Raw genomic sequence first — 16,400 nt, 5'->3', positions numbered from 1 at the left:
TGGAAGACTATAAGACTCAGGCGAACATTATTGAAGATAGACTGCATCAGCGAGGCTACCCTAAATACCTACTTCGTCAAGCTCGCAAAAGAGCCAGATCCCAGCATCGAGATATTCTCCTCGAGAAACATTCCCGGGAAGATATTACTAAGGAGCGGCTAGTTTGCGCTATGACTTTCAACACCTTTCATCACAAGATCAAACAAAGCATTATGAAACATTGGCATCTGCTTCAACTAAATAATCCAGGACTTGCAAAACCTATTTTTGCATTCAAGAAAGGCAAGAACCTCAAAAGCTGGCTCACTAAAGCCGACAGGTCGAGTACTGGACCTAAATTGAATACGGTGACAGGATTGTGGGGTGGCAAATCCATCCAAGGACACTTTCCATGTGGTTTTTGCAACCAATGTGCTTCTACAATCACTGGATCCGTTGTAGGGATTAATGGTAAAAATTGGAACCTTAATCATCATACCACGTGTAACACCAAAAACGTGATTTACGTAATTATCTGTCCCTGTGCCTTAACGTACATTGGTAGAACATCTAGGCCTATCAAAACTAGAATTGGCAAACATAAATCTAAAATTCGAAACAAAATTGTGTCTGCTCCCTTAGTGTCTCATTTTGTCGAAAACAATCATGATCTGAACAACTTGAAATGGTGCGTTTTGGAAAAAGTCTATGGCACTGATGTTAACAACACAGCATCCCGCTTGGCGCAAAGGGAACAATGGTGGATGTATAACACTAATAGTTATGAGACAGGACTTAATCGCCAAGAGGAATGGCTCCATTGTATACCTTAACATGCTACACACACATATATATACTTTTTTACTAGATCACTGCAAGTGGATCCTCACCCAGGTCCGCTGATGATTGTTTAACACATCCATTTTGGCAACTTATGCCTTGGTCCCTGTATTTTAGAAATTAAGTCCCCTTTGAGCATTTATGGGACTTAAAATTGACGCATATAGTCCCTAGTTGATTAGGGTGCTATTTCGCGGACAATGTTGAATATAACACTCAACAGCGTTTTTTTACGCCAGTTATTTAAATATAGCCTGAGTAGGTAATATTGTTGGCACATTCATTCATGCTACATTTGCTAACACACATTTATACATCTGTAGGTTTTCTGTGTGGCGAGACCGTACTTTAGTCCTTTTTTAGTCTCTATAGGCCAAAGGGCACATACGCAGTCTTGTTTCTGTCTCTAGTACCGCGTGTGTTTATAAACACAGCCGCGGAGGCCACATCGGATGGTTTGCATTTCAGGCAGCTGCATTCAGAGACGAAAGAGAAGGCTTGTACCGGGTGAGAATACTTTGCTATTTTATATATATCTGTAGGCTCTCCTCTCCGCGAGCCGCATTTAGTCTCCTTGTATGTTACCGACAGGACATAGGACATATATTTAGCTTGATTTAATGTCTCGAGTTTTGTGCATATTTATACATCTTGTGGAGGAGACTATATCGGACGGCGCGAACCCGAGCCCGCTATTTAATAATCTAGATAAAAGACTTTCCTAGATTAGAACTTTGACACTATTACAGTGGCTTGAAACGGGTGCACTAGAGGTCCAGAATTGTCAGCTTCAACATGACAAACTAGGACAGGCTTGTGCAAGTGGCATTTGTCTGATCCAAGCATTAGTTCATCCTCCCACCCTGTCTGAACCCATTTAATTTGATGCAGTTTACTTTTTCAACTCAAAACGCTTCTTTAATTGCTGCACCTAATGGCTTTCAACCTTTAATATGCAAACCTTGTTCTATACCTTTTTCTTAGGGTTTTTTCACCTACGGGTTAGCATTTGTTGGCCTCTCCTTCCAACTTGATCCCACACCGTCGAAGACTCGAAGATTTGGAATATTCCCTATCCTTATCTATTATAGAGTCGATTGCAGACACGATTAGAGGCTAAAACATTCTACAATTTAAGGTTGGTAATAGAAGGGGTAACATATTGATCTGCTCTCTGTGGAGACAGGGGACACTGTGTCTTAGCAATCGAAGTCTGAGATAATCTAGTGATATCTCTTTTAGCTTCTTATTTTTGTCTTTTGTAGATGTAAATTTATTTGCATCACCAGTCCTGTTTGGGTGGCGGATCGAAACAAACATTTTTCGGCACCACTTCTGGACCAACTTAGGTGAATATATATATATATCCCCAGGTTTTATTTCCATGGCTAGAGGCATCGAAAATTAGGAGGCTCACTCATTATACTCTGTATTTTAACAAAGTTTTTTTTCTGTTTTTTCTATTTTGTCTGTTTTAATGTGTTTCATTAAGGGTCAACGTCTCCCACAGACTTTCAGATCTACAATCAAGCTCTTATGAATTGTACAAAGTTTTACCTGCAAGAACTACTGAATGATAGACAAAAAATTTAAGCATTAGTTCGTTCCAGGTTTTTATTTTTTATTTGCAATATTTAGTGCGCCCTGAGGAAGGCGACTACTGACTCGCTCAATGGAGCCAGATAGGTTGAATTCGCCGAAACTGTTATGATATTCTAAGATCATGTATGCACAGTAGGCACGTAGCACTTTTTTTGCATTTAGTACTTTATTTCTTTGTTAACAACTTGGCACTTAGCACTTGGTTGCACTTAGCACTTTATTCAATTGTTAACTATTTGCCCTCTCCATAGCACTTTGACTATTTGGATGGAATTTAAAATGAGACAGCGATGCTTCACCTTGAGTAACATGAGGTTACGAATTGTGGCAACTAAACTGCTATTGAATGGCTTGAGGCATTAGATTTGACAAGTATTTTATAATCAATTCATCGATTTTATTGTTGATTTGATGTTTATATATTATGCAATTTTATAATGGTAATAAATTACTAATTAAAAATGATAATGTGAATATTTATGACTGGGCTCTCCTTTTCTTCCTCGCCTCTATTTCCATAATTGAGTACTTAAATTAATACAGTACTCCTCCATGTGAACTCCCTTTTTCCCTTCGGGATCTTTTTTTGTAACATCATGAGCCCATCACCTAAGAAACAACAACAGTGCACAGAATCTATACTGGGATGCTGAACTGGGTCTAAACCAAGGCCTTTCACAGCTGAAACGAACAAAATGACATTCCGTTTTGCTTCCGAAGTGACAATCTTCAAAGCACCACTGCCACTAAAAGTGTAATTATGAGGTCTTCCTTAATAGCTTTATGTAAGGGGACAACTTTATGGGACACTTATTTATACGGAAATTATTTAAAGGCAAATTGTGAGCTAAAAAAGCAATTTCAGCTGAGGGAGAAAGGCTTTGGGCTGCTTGCGATTTCCTCAGATGTGAAACTGAATTCCTTCCTTTAGGTTGTCCTGCAGACCAAGAGAGGCCTGTAAACTTCAAACATGAGTGCTTATCTTGAAATACAACTGACATTCTTGTAGAGATCAAATTTTTGGGCTGGACAAGGACAAAGGAGGTCATTAGCCTTTGGAATGTACAGGCTAACCTAAACACAGGCCTCTCTGCTGATGTCATGTGCTCCAGGAAAGTGGGGGCCAGGTTCAGGGAGTGGCTTGACTGTCCATTGTGTATCATGGGAGAAATGGTTTGCATTGTGTAAAATCTATAATATTTACCCCCACATCAGTCATGGTAGGATTTTTGAAAAGGTGGAAGTTAATCACTTCTCACCACACAAAAACGATTTTGGTGGGACCTACACAACCCAAGTTATTTAGGAAAACATAACATGGCCCTCCTTGTGAATGGGAGAGACAGGAAAAGTTGATTAAAACATGCAACATATGATTCATATGCTGCCCATCAAGGCCCATTTTTTCAGGGATATAGTTCTGGAGTAATTGAGGAAAAACTGTAGGTCTGCATAGGAATGACCTACAGACACCTGACGATGCGTATGTGAGTCACAGCAAAATATAGGTTTAACAAATGTATTCATATTTGTCAAAACACGGAGATTAAGGGCACTTTTAATGCAGTGAGATTTCTATGTCCCTGAACCAGACCAAGCCCCCCCTGTCAAAGTGAGATGATGGAGTGGTCTCCTCCCCTGGTGTCCTAAAGCACTCCCACATTTTCTGGGCCTATCAGCACACAGATAGGAGTGGACGAGTGACACTCCACCAATCCCTTCTGCGGGAAGTATGAGACATTAGTTTTGTCATTTGCCCTATAAATAAGTCACCCCGCTTTAAATCAGGACTCTTTCCACTAACCCCTGAGCTGATCTACTGCCAAAATCTGGAGGAACATCCCAGCACTAACAGTAAGGCCTAACCTTGCAGAGGAACCGGGAGACACAGTAGCTGACTTGGGACCCCCTTGGAGGAAAGATGGAATCATTGAGTGACCCATTATGCTGTCTCAGCAGGGGTGCTCTGATGCTCCCTGATATCCAATCCAGACCTCTCATGTAAGTAGCAATACCCCCAAGCCATAGATTGTGTATGCCCTATGTCCTTTCAGCATTGCCTTAGAGATGTTCCCATTGAAAATCCCCTCCCGGGTTTGCCTGTGTATTTCAGTCATTGCCCCATTGAAGAATCCCCATTTGCCTGTGTAAATCCTTAGTATATTTTTTTAAGTAAATCAATTAATTCCCCCATTTATTTCAAAGCATATGTATTGTTGGCATTCAAAACCGACCATCTTTTCCCAGTGCATTGTGAATTGGTTTCTTCATAAAGTGTTGCCCAAAAGAATTAATCCCATTGTGATCTGAGAAACACATTTGTCCCTGTGTTTAAATTGTGCCCTGTAAAACAAATTTCCATCTGCAGCTGAATTTTGCTATTGCCTCAGTCATCCTAACCCAAAACCGATGTTCCCCTTGTAAGCTACCCCATTTTCCCCAGAGCTTGCCGGTCATTTTAAGGATAAGTAAAACAAATAACCATTTACATTTTCCTTTTCCAATGAAATTGTGCTCAACATCCCCAGAACCGATTTTCCTATTCTGTTCCCCTTTCCCTATTATGCGGTAAAAACGAATTTCCATTTGCCTTTTCTTTCCCATTGCCCATGTGTTGAATATCCTAAAACCGTTTTTCCCTTTGTGTGCTGACCAGTATTCTCTAAAAGCCCTACCTGTCTTTCTAAGTTTAGCAAAACGAATTCCCCGTCTTCCTATTCTTTCCCATAGCATTTGTGATAAATAATAAAATAAATATGCTTCCATTGTGCTCTAAAAAGGAATTTTCCCATTCTTTGCGTGCTCCCCATATTGTTTGTGAACTATAGCCCAAATTCGATTTTTACCTTGTGTTCCCACTCCTTGCCGCTGCCTTCCATTGAGGGTTGCTGGAACTCGAGCATCATTTTGTGCGCATGCACTTTCCTGTTGGTTTGCATTCATTTATTTGCATTCATTTTCTTGGTGTGTTTTGAACTGTCCTCTGATGGTAGTGGTGAAACAAGTAAAAGTAAATTCTTGTACTGCATATTTTGAGTTTTCAGTGTGCTGCTTGATCAAAACGGATATTTGTCTGTGTTGCCACACAATTGGTGGCCGTTGTAATTTGTTGGTTCTAATTTGACATTAAATAAATTAATACACACCAGCCTGGTTCCTAGTCCATTGTGACACGGGGTGTTTGTGGAGGTTGGGTGCAAGACGGGTTGGAGGCCTGATCAAAAATATCTGCAGTATAAAAAAGTCAAAGCGTTTTTATTGTTTGTCACACTTGTTGTAGGGGAAGGAGATCCCAGGCCTGCATGTGCCGTGTAATAAATCGTGACAGTGACATGCTTTGAATACGCCGTCAACGTGAGGCTGATGCAGGGTATCACAAGTTGTTTTAACACAAAGTGAAAGGGGGTCGACATGGACAGTGCTGCAACACTATCGCTACCCTATGTTTGTACCTATGATGCTGCACACGTCAACGTACTCAGATGGTGTCTTTTCTGAAAGTCGACCATGTGTGGTAGCAGAAAGAATCCAAAGTACAAGCAGTGTTCTGCAGCTCCCATGTGAGGAGGTTGGGTGGGCGAATGGGACGCTGAATGGAAACACGCCACAGAACACAAGGTCTACCTTCTGAGGCTTGTGAATCTGTTTAGACTCATATGCTTTGCATAGACTAGCAAAAGCAGTACCAGAAGAAGGTGATGGGTGAGATGAAAGAACAGTGGTAGATAAATGTTTAAAAACTGCTTCACCCACTTGTGAATCTGACCTTTTGCGCGTCAATACAGTAGTGTTTTCTAAAGGTGTGAAATGAACACAAAGTAGCTGCCTTGCAGACAGTGCGGTCTAGATGAACATTAGTAATAAAGGATAAGGTGGCTCCTATCCTGCTCGTGGAGTGTGCCTTTGGAGTAAAGGCAAGGGGTTTGTGGGCAAATGTGTAGCATTCTTGCTTACAGAACGCAATGTAATGTTCAACCGTAGTCTTTATTACAGGGTTACCCTCTTCACTTGTGGCAAAAGACACAAAAAATAGATTGCTTTAATGGAGGTGCTTAATTCTGTTCATGTAAAACATGATAGCACTTGTCATGATGCCTACCCCCGGGCATTTGGATCAAGCCCATCAGCCCCGGGAGCAGGCATCCAGATATTTAATAAAACCCCAGCAGCCCCGGCTGGGGGCTGTCTGGGTTCAGTCCTGGCGCCTTAGGGGTCAGGCTCATAGACTTTACTTACCTCATGCAGACCATGCTGCAAATGAATCCAAGCCAACGTGAGGCCTGGATTGGACTATTTACTACAGGGACTATTTTTTACTCGGGTGTGGTTCTAGTGACTTCTTACCTGGAACTACTTTGGAGGCTATTTAAACCACGCCCAAACAACAGCACATGCTTCGCGTTATTCTGCATCCAGCAGCGTAACGCTCACCGTGCCTGCAGTCAGCATCCAGTCTTCAGCCACTCCCGTCTCGAATCCAGAGCTCCTGGCATTAGAAGAAAGAAGGAAAGGTTAGAAAACAGATATTATTTCAATCCGTACCTGAATTCCGGATCCATCACGTCTTCGGACTTGAAAAGGACATTCTACACGCGTCGCATCGCCAGCTGCAGCGCCGCGCCATACACACCAGTCCTCACAGCTTTTTTCGATCCGGCGTAGCCTCCATCATTTCCTCTGCCGAATTCCACCATCTAGGGGACAAAAGAAACATAAGGTGAGCTGAGAGAGCCAACAAATACAACCTCTCCACCATAGACTTACCTGATTAACAACCGGAGGCATTATTCTGTAACAAACTGCAACTTCGTATGCCGCATCTGTAAGGAGAGAGAAACCAGCAATTTAAACACACGCATCTTTTGCCGGACAGTGTTGGGTAATACAGCCTCTTACCTGAACACCATCAGCTGCCACAAGACAATCTTCCCTTGGACCCAGCTGCAACACAAGAAAGGAATGTACAAGAATGAACATCGGACATATTGAACTCTTTGAACTTTATACTTACGGGTTCACGCCTGGAAGCTCTGAGTCAATATTCATCCGGAACTCTTCCAACGCCTTCAAACCAGTGAAGTAACTGGTATCTACGCGCCCCTGCATTCCACGCAGGATGGAGAGCTCATCATTTACAAACATAAGGTGAGCTTACTGAAAGTGAATATCGGTGGCGATTAGTGGGGAGAACAGTGGGGTGCCATTACTAAAATCCACAGGTGGCTAAATCCCTTTCTCCCCTTGCAGGAGAATACTTCTACGGGTCAAGCAGACGAGATTAGGCGGTCCAGTCCAGTCTGTCATCTCTGCACTACGCTTCACGTTGGAGGAGGTCGCAGCTGTCTGGGTCCAATCGACGCCCCTGTGGGAGCCAGGTGAGCGTAACAGCACTGCCATCTAGTGAGGGTAAAGCCCTTTCCTCTGGTACAAAAAGATAGTGAGTCTGATCGTTGCTTGCTACGACGAGCGACGCTTGTTTTTCAAAAAGCACTGGCTGCCGCCAACAACATTACCATCTTGGTTTCATCCATCTACATGAGGATGATTAAAAAGCAAATACTAAAGTGGAGGCTGATCTTCTGGTGGGTTCTTCCTCAGTTGCTTCTTTATGGACTCCCTCTTTCTGGCCCAGTTCTTTTGGGGCCTGCCCCAGTTCAGCCCTGGTTGTCAAGAATCTAGGGGTGAAAATATCCTTTTCTTTGTCACTTGAAGCACAAGTTGCAGCAGTTTGTCAATCAGGCCATTTTAAACAGAGGATTTTGCAGAAATGTGTAGTTTTTATTCCACCTCAGTTACAAATGCTGGTATTCGTGGCGCTGGTATTGACGCAATGGTCTATTGCAACTCCCTTTACTTAGCACAACCGTTGTATTTCACTCGCCGTCTGCAAATTCTGCAAAGCTCTGTAGCAAGGTTGGTGTGTCTGATTTCCTATCGTACACCTATGTCTCCTGTTTTGTGCCAGCTTCATTGGCTGGCGGTGTGCAGAAAGGTTCAGTTCAGATCCTTGTGTATTGTGCACCGGGCATTTTATGGGCTTGGTCCCAAATATCTAAGGGATAAGTTACGCCCTTATGTCCCCAATCGACCTTTAAGGTCCCTGATAAGTCAGATTCTGGTACCGCTGGTACCCTTCTCTCGTTTCAGAGGGTGTGCCTTCTCAGTGGCTGCTGGTGAACTGTGGAATTTGTTCAATAGATTGGTTGACCTAGAACTTAGATGTACATTTTGGTGGGAGATGAGTATGAGTCCTGAAAACAACCTTGTCCTTGACTTGTCCGCGTAATGTGTCTGAATTTCACTAGCTCTTTGAAAAGACGTGATTACTACGAGAAAAACCATCTTGTATGTGATCAATGCATGGCTGCTTTTATGGGGTGGTTTCATGGAATAACTGAAATGGTGGCCCATCAGCTCATAGATCACAACTTTGTACCGGATAGGTGTAGGTGGATAAATGCATTTAACTCCTTCGATAAAAGCCATCATTACTGGTCCATCATGATACCTTGTGTTGTGACATGGTATATGCAGCTAGAGCTGCCAGGAGGCTCCTGAGAGAAATTAACACAAATCCAGAGTCAGTTAAGCAAAGTAAATAGGTGACAATGTCTGCTGGCAAACAGTGAATAGGATCTGATCTATTTGGTTTTGCACAAAATGACAAACTGTACCCACTTGTTAAAGTAACTGGCCCTTGTACTGGCCTTTCTTACCTCACAAAATATTTCCATAAAATGCTGGGCAAGATTGAAAATTCCAAAATCTGAGGGGGCCAGGGGTGGGATGCATAACGAAATATCCCAGGGGGATAGGGGTACGTAAGTAAATGTCCCTGATCAGGTCATCCAAAGGAGTATTGCCTAGATACTCTGTCTGTGGGCATCTTGATGGAAGGTTGGGCTTTTTTATTGTCTCCTTTGATGGAAATGAGGCTACACTTCAGAATCCCCACCTGCTGAAAATCTGTTTGCGTACTGTGACAAATCGAGGGAATTTGTCCCTTCCCCCCAATGGGGAGCATCCCCCTTTGAGGCTGGGGAGGTGAGCCCGCTTTGCAAGACCCCCTCTCGGGGATTGGGCAAGTGGGACCTCACTGGGAGAGACTCCCCTTAGGGAACAAAGACCCCATTCTGCTGAGGAACTCCCTCCACCATTCCCCATGATGGCATACATGGGATTGTCGCAGGTGCAACACCATATTAAATTCCAAGACATGGCTGAAGAGAAAGCTAACATGTAGCATGATCAGCAAGAAAGAGAATCTATCCCTTTAAAGGAAAACCTCCAATAAAGTGCGACGAGAAGAGTGAAGGAGTAAACATCAAACAAAGGCGAGCAAGAGGAACACATACGCCGGGTGGAGAGGCCTGCTGGTAGCGCAACACCTGAAGGAGGTTGGAGCTAGAAATAGAGACGCGAAGCCCGCAACATTCATAACTACTCAACGCGAGAAGCAAACCCTGGAGAGCCGGTGGGTGCAGATCCTGAAAAGCCAAGGAAATGGGAAGCCAATACCCAGTTGGTGAGGTGACCACGAGAAAGTCATGGTAGGCAGGCTGCCCACATAATGATGCAGATGCCATAACGCTGAAGAGTCAGCTAACAGTCCAGTTGCTAGAAGGGATACTGAGATGCTGAGAGAGCGAAAGTGGAAAGAAGACACTACCGAGAGCGAACCGACAGAGAAACACAACATAAGAGAAGGTCCCAGGCAACTACAGGTCCCAGAGACGTTCCCCTCTACAATGTTAGAGGTAATGGAGAGAACGGGAGCTCACTGAGGACTCGTTATGTAATCCAAGAAACTTGTATCAGTATAAATGACGAAACCTTAAAAGAAAACCTGATGAACTTGAATTGTAGTACTGTAAGAAAAAGTATCACAACTAACACAGCGAGAGATCAGTAAAAGTTGGGTAAGACTACCCTGGGAAGAGGGGAAGGTACACCCTGAATCAAGGAACACAAAGTGGAACATTTCAGAGAGAGAATACTATTAAACAAAGACAAGAGAAGTCCATAAGATAATAGAGACACAAGAGACACCAAATGAGAAAAGGGTGAACTATAATTACACGGGAAGCAAAGTACAAATAGGAAGTAGTACTTCACAAGACTACCCAAGGACCCTTTAGCTGAATTAAAGGATACAACAACAAAGGTCAAGAAGAGAAGTATGGAAAATAATCGCTAAAGAGGAGAGAATAGCCAAAAGCCTTGCAAGAGAGTTAGAAGAATTAATGACCAGAGACCATCTGAAAATTGTATTTTAACAAAAAAGTAAAACAAGACGAACACAGGAAGTAACCATCAGAAGAAGGGAGTCATTCGCCTGACCTTAGTTTGTTAAAATAGAGGTGTGGTCTGTTAGTATTAGTTTTGGACAGCAAACCCATTCATTTGTCATTTCCCAATGACTTACTAGCACCGTAGTTATTTACATAAGTAGGAAAATCACACATAACACTAGTGGAAGAGAGGCCTTATTCTTAAATAAATATTTTTTGGAAATGTCCTGATCGTGTCTGTGTCCTCCTCCTGAGCTGCCAAAGTACATTTATGTTTAGCTCCCACTCATGTTCTCGGGTGACTGTACTATTCACAGTGTCTGCAAGGACGCTCAGCATCCCTGGTATGTGCTTTGTCTGATTTGTTGGACAATGCGAGACAAGTTTGGAGAGTGAGTTCCACCTTCTTTGGTGAAGTGAAACAGGACTGTAGCGTTGTTTGCCTTGATTAGCACACTTTTGTGACGTATAGAAGATTGGAAGATTTGGAGTGTGTATTTTTTTTTTAAACTTTTTATTTGCATTTTCATACTCCACAACAGCAGAGTAAAAAGAGTCAACAATACCCCACCCCCCGCACCCCTTGTTCCAAGTCGAGATAAAATCCAGTTTGGCCTCTTCCCCTCCAAAACATTCTTGCGGTGGGCAACATGTCTGTCATCCAGCCCTCCGGATTCCCATCTGCGGTGACCTGTTCCGTCTCGACTTCCCCCTGCCCTCCAATTCCCATAGTGCCTGTGGCAAGTATTTGGAGTGTGTATTTTATTAGTAGTAGTTCTAGTACATCGATATGGGGGCTTGCCTACTGTGGTATTGAATTTCCTTGGAAAGTTGGAATGTGGGTCAGGTTCTAGTCGTGGGATGATCTCCCCAGCTGCCTAACCAGCTCGCAGTTACCATAGGTGGTTTTCAGACGCTGGTAGGGACTTGGTTTACCAGTTTCTGCCGCTGCGCATGGCGTTCAATGCACAACGTGTAGAACGTGGTGATGTCTTGGGGGACCCCTGGAACACTACAGCTTTCTCAGATTTAGGACCTTTTGTGGCACAGAACACTGCTACTCAATGCTAATCGTGAGAGAGTAGTGCTTTTTTCTATACTGATTTCTTGTGTTTTGCTGTCCTGTTACTGACATTTGCCTTCCATTGTTGGACAGTTTCTCTTTTTTAGCTCCTCTTGATATAGTTGCTTGTGAAACAGTGTCTTCTTGGTGTTGGGATTTTTTATTTTTTTCCCTGGATTTGCCCTCTTAATGACTATTGCTTGGCTAAGAAAATTTGACAATGAATTGACCTTCGCCACATCTCCGGATTGGTTTTAGATTTTGCCTTCGTGGGAACATTTGCTTGAAGTGGTGACATTAGGATATAGACCTCAGTCTTGATTCTTGGCAGTTGGTGTGAAACTACTTTGAATTACTGTTTGCCTTGGGACTTCATCCTTTAATTCTGTCCAGTATTTGGCTTTCCCTCCATTCTGCTCCAATCGGCTCTTCAGCCCGTGGCTTTCCTTTTTGGCCTAAGGTATACCTCACCCCAAGTGTGGTGCTCTCAGGAGGAAGTTCTATTGTGGGTATAAAACAAGTCCTGAGAATCCTGTCATCTATCCTGTCAGCCTTGACGCAGTGAGCACCCCAACCCACCAGTAATGCATCGGTTGCAATGATCAATTGCATTGTCGGGTTCATCAATGGACATCCCTTCAACATGTTGTTTTGCATCCACCTTTGCAGATATTGGATGACATTTTGTGAAATAACCCCCAAATCATCCCAGTCACCTTTCGTTTGTGACTAGTGCCTTGATAGGCACTCTTGTAAAAGAGGCAGGCAGAAGCGCGCATGAAAAATATACATGACATCATGCCTCTGAGATCCATGGCTGCTTGCCCCTTGAAGTTTAATTTGGCTGATGAAAACAGCTGTGCCAACATGCTTGCACCATTCCTTCTGAAGGGTAGGCAAACACCAATTCCGTCCTCAGCTGTGCTTCCAGGAATCTTTTGCTTCTGCTGGGCTGAAGGCTAGACTTTCCTATGTTTAAAAAGAAACCTAGCTCAGCCAAGGGATTGACCATTGTTGGAGCGTTGTGTTGACATTCGAGAGGCCGTCAGGACCCGGCGCTCTTGAATTTTTGATCTTCAAAATTCGAGATATAATGTCATCTTCATCCAGTGAAATTTCACTGAACCTCCTATATGAGGCACCTCAATGTGAGTGGATGCCGATGAGCCAGAATATATTCTAGAGTACAAGGAAATCCAGCCACACTCAAGGAACGGATTTATCTGTGCGTCTTCCAGAGGATTAAGATGGTTATTGATAATCCCCCAGAATTGCCTAATATTTCTGTTACTCAAGGGACCCAACATCTGTTCTGCATCGCATGGAGCCATATCACATTAGTGTTGCAGTAAACAGTTGTTATAGTTGTTTCGAATGTTGTGCCTTAGAAATAGCTTCTTAATAGAGGAAAGTCCTTTTAATGTGTTAGGTTATCTCCTCATTAGCCTCTGTCTTTCCTGTGAGAAACCTGAATGTGTCTTACTCAGTCACTGGGGATCTGTCATCCAGGTGGCCAGGACACGGCCATGGCTTTTGTATCCAGTTACTGGAGGTGGACCAGTCCAGGAGGATCACCTGGATGGGGGGGAGGGGTCTTCGGGGAGTGGAAGTGGCACACTGGACGCGAGACACAGTTTCCCCTTCCATGTAACACTTTTACCCCACCCTACCTTGTACGATACGTGGGGTCTCAAACCCCCCACTGCTTTTTCGACAAAAACATTTTCTCACAGACAACTCACTATGAGGGGAAAAAGGACTAGCACCAGAGTTGTATACCGGACATGTCCCACTACAATCAATGGTCAGACAGGGTCAGGCAATTACTGATCATTATACACACCTGTCTTCCATCACACTTCCACACACGGATAAAAGGCGGAGCACGAAAACACTCCCTGAGCAAGGCAAAGCACACAGGGAAGCAGCAGTTCCAAGATGGACGTTTAATACAAGGCAGAAGACGGCAAGACCGAAAAGGATTGCCAAGAGGGAAATACCCTTGACCTTTTCACTGACAAACTGCATCTTTCACGAGCCTTCAAAAGTAGAAAACATAGGACCTGGAATTAAAGCTAAAGAATCCTGCATTGTGTGTTGGAGGTACCCAGGGCTCTCCTGCATCGATAGTCAAGGCAGGAGGAAGCGGTTGCCGCCATGGTACTGTCCTTGGCTCCTTCAACAAAGCAGCACCAGTAAAGTCAGCACAGCCGGTGAGTTGGGAAGACTGATACGCGACCGGTCTGTGTGGAAACCAAAGTTGCAAGTGGCAACATTGTATGAAGAAGATTATTGAGACAGCAGATAAGTGAATGAACTTTGAAGCTAAAATACGATACCGTAGACAAGAGTGGTCTGCCATCACGTAGGTACACATTCAAAGGTCGCTGTTAGGAATCCAAACGAAAGGGTGCGAAGGTTAAAAGAAAGAATTGTGAAATCAAAGTGGTCCTGCAACTGGTCAAGCCAAACCCTATGCACATTCTAAAGTCTTCGAGATTTGATTTAAAATTGACATAGGTCCGAGCCTGGCTGAGGAAGACTAATTGTGTAAAAAGAATCTGAACCCGGCAGAGGGGGATCCAGGGTCAACCGTGAGTCACCCGACAAGGAAAAACCGCAGTTACTTCAGAAATCAGATCAACTGAGCCATCCTTGTTTGCAGTATCAGCATCATTATTATTATTTCCGAGAGTAAGGGGTGAAGGAGTTACGGATAGATTCTCCTGGTTGATGCCATTCTCTGGGTAGATTTCCTTGAGAAAAGACGGAATCTCCTGAGCACTCTACTCTGAAGGTTAGTCACAATAGCAGACATTATAATTAGGCACAGAGTGTTGATGACCATGCTTCCCTACTAAACAACCCTCCAGAAACAAGATTTTCAAGTTCATTTGAATCAGAAGACCCCATTGATCTGTAATGTTCTTGCTGATTGTTTTATACATGGTTCCTAGCAATTTTAGCATACAATCAAGTGAAGTAATTGTCATGCTTGGTGGAGGAGTTGGCCACAATAGCAGCGGAAAGTAAGGATGAGAGAATCCTCAGGATCATTTCATAAGCTTGCCTTGTTATCATTGAAAACTAAATTCAGGGATTTTTTCAGATGTTCTGTGACCAGGCCACTCACTTCATGTTGAGGTGTCTGGGGCTTGGACGTTCCTTGATCTATGCTCATGTTAGAAAGATTTTCAATTTGTCATGACTCTGCAGAGGGCGGCCCTCCAGAGACCCGTTGAAGTGCATGGTCCTCAGAAATTTCAGTGGCAGCTTGGGCCATGTTGAGCAGTTCCAAGTCAGAAATGTCCATGACAACAGGAGCGGATACATACGGTTCTGACAAGTTCATATTGTAATTGCAGATGTCCTACCAATGGAGAGTATGGTAGCGGCATATAACTTTTGTTTGGGAAGAAAGATATTTTTGCAAACGAAAAACCCCTTCCCACAAACCAGATGGTTTGTTCATACTTCCTTTAATAACTTTAGCCTCTCCAGCACACTCGTTCAATGCAGGAGAGAATGAAAGATTTGTAGCCATTCTCTTGTTATACACTCTGCCTAACTTGTGTTATTAAGAGTTCTCTCTGTGTATTTAACTGAACCCTTCAACACTCTCACTCTCATCAGTCTAAGCTTTGCTGGTCAGTCACACTACTCAGGTAGAGCTTGGTCAAACATTAGTGTCTTTCCCTCTACATCACAGTGTTGTCTTCTCAGAATCGATCAACTGGGTTAATGCTAATAATCCATTTTAACAGTGATGTATTATTCTAAGTGTGTTTTCTACAGAATATCACTTACATTTCTATGTACTTATCACTGCAGCCCATGACGGAAATTGTGTGGAAATGGAAAGCTAGTTAGGGGCGGGTTAAGTTTGAATGCTCTGGCAGCAGCACAAAGGAGGGCATCACTTTGCTGGTACATTTTGCCTGCTGCCGCAAAATGTAATCTGAACACATGCAATCACTTGTTTCCATGGAAACACAGAAGACGCTTCGCCTGCACGGTCGCTCACCATTTGCACTTTGTTATCCGTGTTATTTCTTTGTCGTTCTTTCAGCCTTTGAAACTACATTTTCGCTTTAACAGATTGCTTTTTACATCTTGGTGAATGTATGACATCCTCTACAGCAGTTAGAGTAAGTGTTACATCACATATGTTACCAAAGTAGCATGCATTGGGGAAGGAATGCATGTACGCATCAACAGATATTATTTTAAATGCTTTCACCTACAAAAGGATCTGCTTTTGCGTGTTTGCATTTCACTCTGATGTGATTTTTTTTAGATATGAGATTTACTACAATTTATTTCCACGCAGAATGTAAAATAATTGTGTGCTAAGCATTTTCTCTACATAACACTCTCGATTTGTTAGTTTCACAAACCGTGTAATTACCATTGTTCCATTATTTATAATAATGTTTGCTAATACATATTTTATCTATACTTTCTTATAGGTCGGTCGTCCACACGTTTACATTTTTTTCATCCAGCCTCCTTAAAATGCATCATTGATGGGCTGAGTAGGTTTACGTTTGAGCCAGAGTACACCGATGAAGAAATGGAAATGGAATGGAGACACAGTCAAGAACTCCTGGTGCAAGGCTTTGACA

At 43.0% G+C, this 16,400-nt stretch overlaps 1 protein-coding gene across 4 annotated transcripts in view; it reads right to left on the bottom strand.

Moving 5' to 3' along the window:
• Positions 1-16,400, bottom strand: part of VAC14 (VAC14 component of PIKFYVE complex) — a 1,997,670-nt gene that overhangs the window by 1,406,575 nt on the left and 574,695 nt on the right. The gene's annotated exons all lie outside the window — the stretch shown is intronic.

Source organism: Ambystoma mexicanum, chromosome 1p, assembly GCF_040938575.1.
Source record: "Ambystoma mexicanum isolate Mex_15411 chromosome 1p, UKY_AmexF1_1, whole genome shotgun sequence".
Taxonomy (NCBI): Eukaryota; Metazoa; Chordata; class Amphibia; order Caudata; family Ambystomatidae; genus Ambystoma; species Ambystoma mexicanum.
Note: the sequence above shows the minus strand (reverse complement) of the source record. Positions and strands in the feature narration are given on the sequence as shown.